Source organism: Pinus tabuliformis, chromosome 6 (assembly GCF_031772625.1).
Source record: "Pinus tabuliformis cultivar Carrire ecotype Pingquan chromosome 6, CPIR1, whole genome shotgun sequence".
NCBI lineage: Eukaryota > Viridiplantae > Streptophyta > Pinopsida > Pinales > Pinaceae > Pinus > Pinus tabuliformis.
In genome coordinates, this window is record NC_142292.1 from 684,366,636 (window position 1) to 684,378,592 (window position 11,957).

Here is an 11,957-nt window from a genome sequence, read left to right on the forward strand (position 1 = left end):
CAAGTTCTTCCTCTGCCATTAATTCTTCCTCATCCTCCCTTGCAGGCATCATAGCTACAAGTTCTTCCTCTACTAGCTCGATGAATTGTGGCCAAGCCAAAAAAGGTTGGGATAGAGCATGCACCACTAATAATTTGACTGGCCCATGATTTGTAAGGACCACTAATGCTTGTCAAGACTGACGACCAAATTGTGCCATCAACTGAAGATTGTTCCATAGAAAATATGACATGCCTAGAGAATGAATCTATGTATGCCGAAACCGAAGGCATACAAGAAGCTTAAAATGATACTTGAACAAAGTAGCGAACCGAACTTCATAATTAATGTACCTCATGACAAAATATGAAATCTTATCCCATGGGTGTGACAAATACTTTCGATCATACCCCCTACCTTTCAAAACAATTCTGGGAACTCTGGCAAAGGATATTTCCTTGAAAACCATTTCTACCCTCCTTGCGGAAATCTGCTGACAGTTGAAACCATTCCCTCTATGATGGGAATATTCAATCCACTCACTCTAGAATGTTTTCCATCCAAATTCAACACAAAATAGACTATGATGGCTTCGTCAAATCCTTGCAGCCTTTCAAAATACACATGCCATCCTACATCTAAAAAGACCTGCCATATGTCTGGATTGCTCCGAACCTGCACTGTATTCTCTAGTTCGTGCTTAACGACTTTCCCACCCATTCTACAATTTCTCTGTAGTAGCATTTGGAGTAACAACAAGACCGTTGAGGAGTGTCAGCAAGTAAAATTGTAGTGACAGGGTTGTGGTAGTGACGGGGTGTGGTGATAATGAAAATCGGAAAGATAATGGTAAAATATGGAAAAATCCATTGGATATTATGGTAATGATGAGTGCTGATTATGGTAATCATTTCAAAGCATTGGAAAGGACCATCCATTAAAAAAATCGTACTCATTCAAGTCTCGATGCATATGGATAACCGTGCGAGGTATGGTGGGGATCGTGGAGTATACGCACTTGGCACATGGTTCAATAGTGATACAAAAATTCATTACTTCATTGTAATTATGGCGTCTTTGTATTTATTATAATACACCCCTCACACTAAGGGGATGATTGTTCACAGTCATATTGAGTCATGTCAAATGAATTATCAATCAAATCCACAAACTCAATTTAGGACATACCTGGAAACTTACCTTGATGGAGTAACATCATCGAAGGAGTAACAACACTAGTGTGATAGAGTAGAAACAACATTTATGTATATATATATATATATATATATATATATATAGATATATATATATATATAAACTTACCTTGATGGAGTAACATCATCGAAGGAGTAACAACACTAGTGTGATAGAGTAGAAACAACATTTATGTATATATATATATATATATATATATATATATATATATATATATATATATATATATATATATATATATATATATATATATATATATATATATATATATATATATATATATATATATATATATCTATATATATATATATATATATATATATATAAGAGGTGCAGAGGAAGAGTTCTCTGCACTAATAATTTCAAAACCAGAATTATCACAGAAATGTTTGATAAAGGAGTCTTTAGAAGTTGGATGGTGGTATAGTCTGAGGCGATGTCCATTTACAAGAAAATGAGTATGTGCCTCATCAATTGTAATAAGTCTAAGAATCTCGTTATCAAACACTGTGTCAACTTCATACGGTCCCATCCATTTGGAGCAAAGTTTCCCTTTAAAATCCTTGAACCGAGAGTCATAGAGCAATGCCCAATCTCCCCTTTGAAACACCTTTTTCTTGCTCCATCAAGCAGTCAACACAGATGGATATTGACTGCTACATATTACTTTATCAAATGGGTAGAAACCATTCGAGTCAAAGATGAAACTGATACTGTTGTTTTCAAGTTTATTGAAGAATATATATTGTATAGATTTGGATGCCCCAGGAAAATAGTGACAAACAATGCACAAGCATTCTGCAGTACTAAGATGATTGAGTTCTGCCAGAAATATGAGATCTTGTTGCATCATTCTACACCATACTATCCACAGGGAAATGGACTGGCAGAGTCTTCAAATAAAAGTTTGTTTAAAGTTATATAGAAAGCATTGGAGGATCATAAAAGGAGTTGGGACAATCATCTCATTTATGCACTTTGGGCCAACAGGATTTCACCCAAAATATCAATAGGTAAATCCTCTTTTCAGCTTGTTTATGGTAAATAAGCTATATTTCTCACACATCTAGCTTTTCCTATCATGAAGTTTTTGCAAGAGTCAAATGAAGAGTGTTATGAAACCAGCTCAAGAAAAGATAGAAAAGATAGATCAACGCCTTAGAATTCAGCCTCTTCGAGGGGGAAACCTCCTTTACATTACATAAATGAACAATTCTTGGATGATTCAAATGACAAAACCTCCTTTCTATATATAGGAGTCTAAGGAGTCACAATATAATCCAGCCGACCTAACAATAATAATATAAAGCCACAAAAATAACAATAGAGGGATTCTATGGGGCACATAAATAACAATATGGGGGTAATAGGGGCACAACAATATAAATAAGGGGTATAACTACAATAGTAATGGGGTAATCACTAGTATTATAGGGACCCAACATGCCCCTCTCCTTCAAAAAAGTGTTGTCCTCAACGCTTGAGTAGTTCTGGATACTTCTGCATAAAATTCTCATCCTCCCATGTGGAATCTTCAGCGGATAAGTTCTTCCACTTGATAAGATACTCTGAAATTGATCGATTTCGTAGCTGTCGAGTTCTTGTTTCTGTGACTGCTTCCGGTTCCAATATAATTTTTCCTTCCTCGTCAAGTTCTGGCAATATTGTTTGAACTGGGAGCTTGTCGCCTATAACCTTCTTTAAACATGAAACATGGAAAACTGGGTGCAATCGAGAAGCTGCAGGAAGCTCCAATTTGTATGCCATAGTACCAATCTTTTGCAACACCTTGTACGGACCATAATACTTTGGTGATAATTTATTATCCTTCTTAGCTTGCTTTAGGGACATTTGCTTATATGGTTGTAGCCGTAGGAATACCCAATCACCTACATCAAAACTTCTTTCACTGCGATGTTGATCTGCCTGTTGTTTCATTCTATTTTGTGCCAACACGAGGTTATCCTTTAAGAGTTGGAGGACTTGTTGTTGATGTTCGATGTGATGTTCCACTGCCTGAACCTTAGAATTTTCTCTTAAATATGATGTGATGGATGGTGGTTGATACCCATAAAGTGCCATAAATGGGGTCATTTTTGTTGCTGTATGGAAGGAAGTGTTATACCACCATTCAGCCAGAGGCAACCATTTGACCCATTGTGTCTGTTTATCAGATACAAAGCAACGAAGATATCCTTCCAAACATTTGTTTACTATCTCAGTTTGCCCATCAGATTGAGGATGATAAGATGAGCTATGAGCTAACTGAGTACCAAGACAAGAAAATAATTCTGTCCAAAAATTTCCAGTGAAAATGGGATCTCTGTCACTTACAATAATCTTTGGGTTTCCATGTAGCTTTTGAATTGTTTCCATAAATGCAGTAGAAACTGTACTGGCTTTAAATGGATGTGATAATGCACAAAAGTGTGCATACTTGGTAAGTCTGTCAACTACCACCATGATGACACTCTTTCCCTCAGACTTGGGTAAACCTGTGATAAAATCCATTGAAACCTCCTCCCAACGTTGGCTTGGAATGGATAAAGGTTGTAATAGACCCGGTGTCTTAATTGTTTCAACTTTATTTTGTTGGCAAACCAAACATTCCGCCACAAACTTTTGAATATCTGATTTAAGGCCATCCCAAAAAAATTCCTTCTTAACCCTGTGGTAAGTTTTTAAAAATCCTGAGTGCCCTCCTAAGGGAGAAGTGTGCAATTCCATAAGAATCTTTTGTTTTAGCTGGGAATTCTTACAGAGGTATAAGCGATCTTTGTACCATAACGAATCATTTTTCCAGCTAAATGTATCAGACGTACTGGAATCTTGTTGTAGCTTTCGAATAAGTGCCCACACTTCTTCGTCATTCTTCCATTCCTCCCTTGCTTCGTTTATCCAATCTGGTTGGATAATAGAAATGGCACACAACAATGCTTCCACATCCTCATCCTTTCTTGAGAGTGCATCTGCCACCACATTTTGCTTCCCTTTTTTGTAGATGATTTCAAAGTCATAACCCAACATCTTTGTGACCCACTTTTGTTGCTCTTCAGAGGATAATCTTTGTTCTAAAAAGTATTTAAGGCTATCATGATCCGTTTTTACCTTGAAGTGTCTTCCCATTAGGTAGGGTCGCCATTTCTTAAGTGCATGGAGTATTGCCAACATTTCCTTCTCATAAATAGCTTTGCTTAAAAACTTTCCCTTGATTGGACGACTTTCAAAAGCAATGGGTCTTTCATCTTGCATTAGAACAACACCAATTCCATTTCCTGAAGCATCACATTCCACAATAAAGGTTTTTGTGAAGTCCGGTGTAGCTAAGACCGGTGCTTGGCACATTGCCTCTTTAAGATGTTCAAAGGCCTTTGTTGCTTCCGGAGTCCATGAAAATGCATCTTTCTTCAATAATGTTGTTAGAGGTGCTGCTATTCTCCCATAATTCTTAACAAACTTGCGATAATACCCTGTCAACCCAAGAAATCCTCGCAGATGCTTTATGGATGTGGGGATTTTCCATTCCTTAATGGCTTTAATTTTGCTAGGGTCTACCTTAACTCCTTCATGAGATACAATATGACCCAAATATTCCACCTCCTGGACTCCAAAGAAACATTTGGATCTTTTTGCATATAATTGTTTCTCCTCCAATAGTTGTAGCACCCTGTCAACATGTTCAACATGATCCTTCCAAGACTTGTTGTAGATTAGTATATCATCAAAAAATACTAACACAAATTTTCTAAGGAATGGTTTGAAAATTGAATTCATCAAACCTTGAAATGTTGAAGGTGCATTGGTAAGGCCAAAAGGCATGACCAAAAATTCATAATGACCCTCATGAGTTCTAAATGCCGTTTTCGGAATGTCTTCAATCTTCATTCTGATTTGATGATATCCCGAACGAAGATCCAACTTGGTGAAGTAAATTGATCCATGCAATTCATCCAGTAATTCATCAATGACAGGAATGGGGAACTTATCTTTAATAGTGAGCTTGTTGAGCTCCCTATAATCCGGACACATGCGCCATGATCCATCCTTCTTGTGCACCAATACTACTGGAGCAGAGAAAGAACTTTGACTCGGTTGAATTATACCAGCCTCTAGCATTTCTGCAACCATACGTTCAATTTCACTTTTTTGGACATAGGGATATCTGTACGGCCTGATGTTTGGAGGAACACTTCCTGGAATCAGATGAATAGCATGATCATGATCACGCATAGGTGGGAGACCTTTGGGAGTCTCAAATACCTTGGAATGATTGTCCAGGACTTTTTGGAGATCTGGAGAAATAGATGATTCCAATGTGGAAACATCTAGCGAACATAATTGTGCAATTACACCTCTTTGCTCCTTTTTTAGAAGCTTTGTCATACCATTAGAGCTGATTATCTTTCCTGGTTTCCCTGCAATACCCCTTAATTCAACTTCCTTTCCTTCCGTAGAAAATTTGATGAAAAGTTCTTGAAAATTAAAAGCTATTGTACCCAAGGATTGTAGCCATTGGACTCCTAGTACAACATCAGCACCTCCCATTGGAATGGAAAGCATTGGGCTAGTCAATACATATTCTCCCATGGATAGCTTGATATTATGGCACTTTCCAGAGCAATTTATTGTTCCTCCATTTGCAATCATCACTTGACACTCTGGTGCTGGATATAGGAAGCAATTCAATTCTTTTGCTACCCTACAATGAATAAAATTGTGGGTGCTTCCTGAATCAATCAACACTATTACCTTTTTCTTCTTGATTTGTCCTTCTATCTTGATGGTTTGAGGAGTGGTAATTCCCGCCAATGCATTACAAGATATGGTCGGATTTATTTGTTCTTCATCTAGGCTTTGTTCCTGGAGTATATCTTCTTCTTTTGACCTTTCTTGCTCCTTTTCTTCTTCCTCTTCACAATCTATGTAGAATAATTTCTTCTCAGCACACTTATGACCTTTAGTGTATTTGCTATCACAACTGTAACAAAGCCCTTTTGCTCTTTTTTCTTCCAATTGTTGTGGTGTCAACCTTATAGGTTGTGGAAGACTAGGGGCAACAACACTTCCGTCTTTATAGTTGTGAGTGGTATGCTTCCTGGTTGCCATAATTTTGCTTTCCATTTTTCTTGCTAACCTGAATGCCTTCTCTAATGAATCAGGTTCCCAAAGGCGAACATCATGTTGGATATTATCCTTTAAAGACCCTATGAACACATCAATCCTATGCTCCTCTGGAATATCTTTTACCCTTATGTTCAATTTTTGGAACTCCTCAATGTGCTCCATTATTGAACCCTTTTGTTTGAGACTTATCAATTGGCTAAAAAAAGTGTTGCTTTTTGTATCTTCATAATGTGCTATCAATTCTTCCGTAAAAATTGCCCAAGTGATAAATTTTTTACGAGAGCAAAGCCATTGATACCATACAAACTGATTTGGTTCCAAATATACAGTTGCCATACGTACCTTTTGTGTGTTTTGCACATTATTGAGATCGAAGAATTGCTCCATCTGTAATATCCATGTGGCGGGATCCTTGCCATCAAACTTCCTCATATCGATTTTTGGAATATGGTGGGTCTTCGATCCAACATTAGAGTCTATGGAATCATGATTAACATTTCTTTTGTTCACATCATGAGTTTCCTTTACAACCTTTTCACCATTAGTAAGTATTTCTTGTAGAAAATTTGTCAAATCTGTCTTCAAATCTGCCATGTCTATCTTCAAATCTGCCATGTCTCTCTTCAAATCTGTCTTCAAATCATCCATCTTAGCTTCCATGCCCTTTATCTTAGATTCCACACCATTTATCTTAGATTCCATGCCATTTATCTTAGATTCCACGCCATTTATCTTAGCTTCTGTTAGCTTTTGTGAGCGTGACATTTGTTGCACTTGTTCTTGTAATTTTGATATATCATGTAGCATTTCTTCCTCTTCTTCATGAGTCATGCTAGAGCTTTCAGGTTCCTTACTAGGTGTTTGCATTTTCTTTCCTCGGGGCATCAGTTACCGATAATAATGTTTTACTATGCCCTTTGAATTCCGTTAAACCAAGCTTACGCAAAAATTTAAAAAAACTACACACCTTTTTTCACTTTGTAGAAGCCTGATATTGAATCTGATGTATCTCTGTAATTTCAGATCATCCAGTTCTGAAATTGTGACCTGTAGTAGCCTTCTACATCCTCTTTCCAATGCCACAAGTCTGACCCAAATTGGATTCTCCAAGGAAGAGTTATGTGAAATCTCCCACAGTGACTTGCTTCTAGACTAGTTCAGTAGAGCGAACTTGTACGATGTGCCACGAGTCACTGTTTCAACCTTTGAATCTGAAACATGCATACAAGAAACTACAGTCCGTCCTCTTTTTGTACCTTCTTATGAAATTTCAATCTGATCCCCAGAGAGAAAGTTATGACGATTTTCTCCAGGTCACCTGTTTTGAATGTAATTCAGGAGTCTGCAAAAAGACCAACTTCCTCAGATCATATCTCCGCAAATATCACGCGAAAAGCTCTGAAATTCGGACCCAAGGTTCAGCGCGATTTCTTCTCAAATGGGTTTTTTTTGCGACTTCTGAAACGTCACAGAAAAAAAGTTATAGCGAAAATTCCACGATGACCTGTTTGGAGCAGCGAAACCCTAGAATCCAAAGCTCTGATACCAAATGTTATGAAACCAGCTCAAGAAAAGATAGAAAAGATAGATCAACGCCTTAGAATTCAGCCTCTTCGAGGGGGCAACCTCCTTTACATTACATAAATGAACAATTCTTGGATGATTCAAATGACAAAACCTCCTTTCTATATATAGGAGTCTAAGGAGTCACAATATAATCCAGCCGACCTAACAATAATAATATAAAGCCACAAAAATAACAATAGAGGGATTCTATGGGGCACAGAAATAACAATATGGGGGTAATAGGGGCACAACAATATAAATAAGGGGTATAACTACAATAGTAATGGGGTAATCACTAGTATTATAGGGACCCAACAAAGAGCCTGATGACTTCTCTTGAAGAATAAATCATATCATAGAATTAAATGAGGATAGAGATGAATTACATTAAAAGCTTAAGAAATATCAGAGTAAAATGAAAAGCTTGTTTGATAGGAAAGCTAGGGAAAGAGATTTCAGGGAAGGTAATAAGATGGGATGCTAGGAGAGAAGACAAAGGGAAACGTGGCAAGTTTGAAAACCTTTGGTTGGGACCTTTTAGCATTGCTGAGGTCAAGGGTAATAACACTTTCATTCTACATAATTTGGAGGGAGAGTATCCCTCATTGCCTGTCAATGGGAAGTACTTGAAACACTACATTCAGTATTGAGAGGTTTCCATTCATTCATCATTGTATTATATCAAAGAGTTTTATTTTACATGCAATGTGTATTTGTTTCAACAAAGACTCCATTAGCCTGAGGAGAAGGTACATGGATCTACAAGTTCTCTACAACCTGCAAGAGGAAGCAATCCCTAGTTGGATCCGATGTTGTAACATGCTTTAGTTATGATAAGTTAGTGTTTATTTTATAAAAGAGGGTATGAAAAAATAAAGAAAAAAAATGGAAATATGAAAAAATAGAAAATAAAAAAAGAGATGAAATAAAATCCCATAAAAAAAAATAATAATAATTGTGTAAAGTGTGCTTGTTTAAATGCCACTTCATGAAATAAATTGCATTTGTAATAAATAAAGGTTTGTGTGCAGCTTGTTGATATGCCACAACCTTTCTTCTGATTTGGATCAAATTGTATAATCTTGATCAAATCATTTAATTTTTTTTTAGATTAGTGAATAAGTTCACCAAATTATTTAATCTTGGTTGAACATTAGAATTTAGGATAGAAGAGGATAAATAAAAGGATCTTGCAGCTCAAAATTTGGCCAAGTTGTATTAGATTAGGATTAATTAGTGAAATAGTTAAATAAGGGTTGCTAGTCTAAATGCGCCCAACTTAGATTAATTTTTAATTAGCACTTAATTACCTTTAAAATGGTAATTAATTTTATGTAAATAAATGTTATATGTTTTTTGGTCAAAGTTCATATATGACAAAATTCATTTGTCAGCAAGTGATAAAGGTCAAGCAAGAATTGATGGTGATCCACCTCCCCACCTAGATTAATGGGAAGGAAGCCACTTCGCACCCCCTCACCATGATATGGGATAACGACAGGGGGGGTTTGAAAAGTTGTTTTGATTGCGCGAACCCCCAGCTAATGTGTCATCACCTCCGCACTTTGCACCCCCCTCACTCCTTACTGCTTACCACTACCCCCCCTTGAAATCCACCTATCTACCTTCCCGCGTTTCCTGATACCGCGCCAACGGTAACATATCCCATGCCTTCCGCTCCATGCCACATGCCCATTGCTGCCAATTGATTGCTTCTCGTTGCTGATATCCCTCCATTAAATGCCTAATTAGCAGATCAGTCACGACTTTCCTGTAATGGTAAGTTTGTTCCAATGATAAATATCCCTTCGCCTTGCTACACCCATTTTCCTCAATTTCTCTTTCATTATTCAGTTCATTGTTCCTGTTTTATAGTCTTTGCTGAGCCAATATTACAAATAGTAAGTGTCATTCTGAAGGTATCTCTGCAACTTTTCTCTTATCCTCCTTTTCAATTATGTTATTTTGGCTCCTAAGAAGAAAGACAAGCCATCCACCAGTTCTTTTACATTGTAGGAAACCCCAAAGGCCTATGATTCCTTAGACCTAGACCACATCCCATTAGCTAACCAATATTTTAATATTGCAGACATAGAATGTGAATTCGACATGTTTGAATTGCATAATTGGATAAAAGAGACCTACGTCGACTCTGAAGATGACATAAACCTATAGGAATCCCTTCTACCTTTGTATATGTTTCCTCATACCTATTCCTTTCTTGATTTAGTCACGTGGTTCCAAGCCAAGTATAATCCTTTGCAGAGAAATGTGGTAACTCATAATGGAGACATTATGATATCTATCACCCCAAAAACCATTAATAAAATGCTTTTGATCCCTGAAAACAATTCCCTTAGCTTTTTCTCCACTGCAGTATTACTGGACTTATATCAAAAGCTCACCTTCCTTCGAAAAGCTCAAATTTTTTAGATCTTTCTCCCTGAAGATATTGAGTTCCCTAAAAAGAATCCTCCTTATCTAGCATCCATGTTCCTTGAGAGAGATAAGCACATAATTTCCCTAATTTTTTGCTTGTTAGGCTACCAAACAGATCAATGGGTAGATGAAGCTATCTTAGGCCATCTGTCCATTTTTTCTAAAGAAAACAAACTCGCTTTCATGTACAATTACAGTCAATTTTTAGTTGAAGTTATGCATGAGAAATTGATGAATATCACTACTGAAGGAGTGTTTAAATACTCCTTTGTGCTAGTACATATGTTTATTTTTCAGCGAGAAAGGTTACCTATTGTTCTACATAAGGAGGATGATCAACGAGAGAATCAAGCAGTCACACAGTGGACCTCATTAGTTAGGAAGAACTCAACTAAGTTCAGATTTTCAGACTTCATTGATTGTTTCATTCACCCAATTGCACAACTTCTCAGTAGTCAGAGTGAACCCAAGATCAGTACAGAAATCAAAAGGATCCTGCATCTCAGTGATCAGGTTAGAAATGAGACTGTTATCTTTACCGGAACTCACAAAAATCAGAGTATATGGTTTTGAATTGGCTCCATATAAGTTGCCCAAATATGTTCAAATGAGAATTTTCTCTCTAGAATATATTAGGCAAATGATGAATATGGATGAGCTTCATTTTATTTCAAGGAAGAGGAGATCTCAGTTCAAGATAAAGGCATAGGTAGGATCATTAATTTGTAATACTAGATCAGCAGGTTTAGAAGAAGATGCCATACTAAAACATATGGGTTTCCAACCAAGTTTCACTTGGTATTATGACCCATTTAGTATTATCTCAAACTTTAGGGTGTAACTCAAAACCACACCTTACAATCATACACCAAAACCAAAGATTGAGAAGTTCATAAATCAAGAACAGTGGGAAGAGAATACTCTTCAAGAAGCAGAAGAACAAGTTTTACCTCCTTCTACTCTTCAGACTCCTACTTTTCAGACCAAGAAGGACAAGAGGCCCAGAGAAGGATATTCATTATCAGCAGTTGGAGAAAAAGAATTCATTCATTATCAGAAGAAATCAAGGATTAACTCCAAAGGCACTACTACTACTCAGAGTCATAAGGAGTCTATCATCATAAATTTGGATGATTCCCTTGTTTCCATAGGGACAGAAGAATCTGTAATCACAACTCCATCTTCTTCTTCTACTTCACAGAATTTGTTAGAGATCACCCAATCTGTAGGTGCAAGTGAAACCAAGGAGCCAAATATCTTCACTAATTTCCTTGAAATTAAGCAGAAGAATGAAGCTTTAAAGGCAAATGTTTATGCACAGTTTTGGAAGTAAATTTCTACTTCACAACACAAGTTGTTGATAGATTTTGACAATGAAAGGGGAAGAATTCAAATGATTTTCTACAAGCTCAAGTGCCTTTTCCCAAGGCTTCTTCTGATTACAATAAGATTGTATTTTCTTTTGATGCTAATCAGATACACCCAATTGATCAAATGGACATGCATAGGTATTCTGGTGAGATGCTCTTCTCTAGCATGACCAATACTACTATGGCATTGTCAAAACTCAAAACCGCTCTATCAAATGTGCAGTCACAATTGAAGATTGAAAAGATATCATCTTTAGCAAAGGA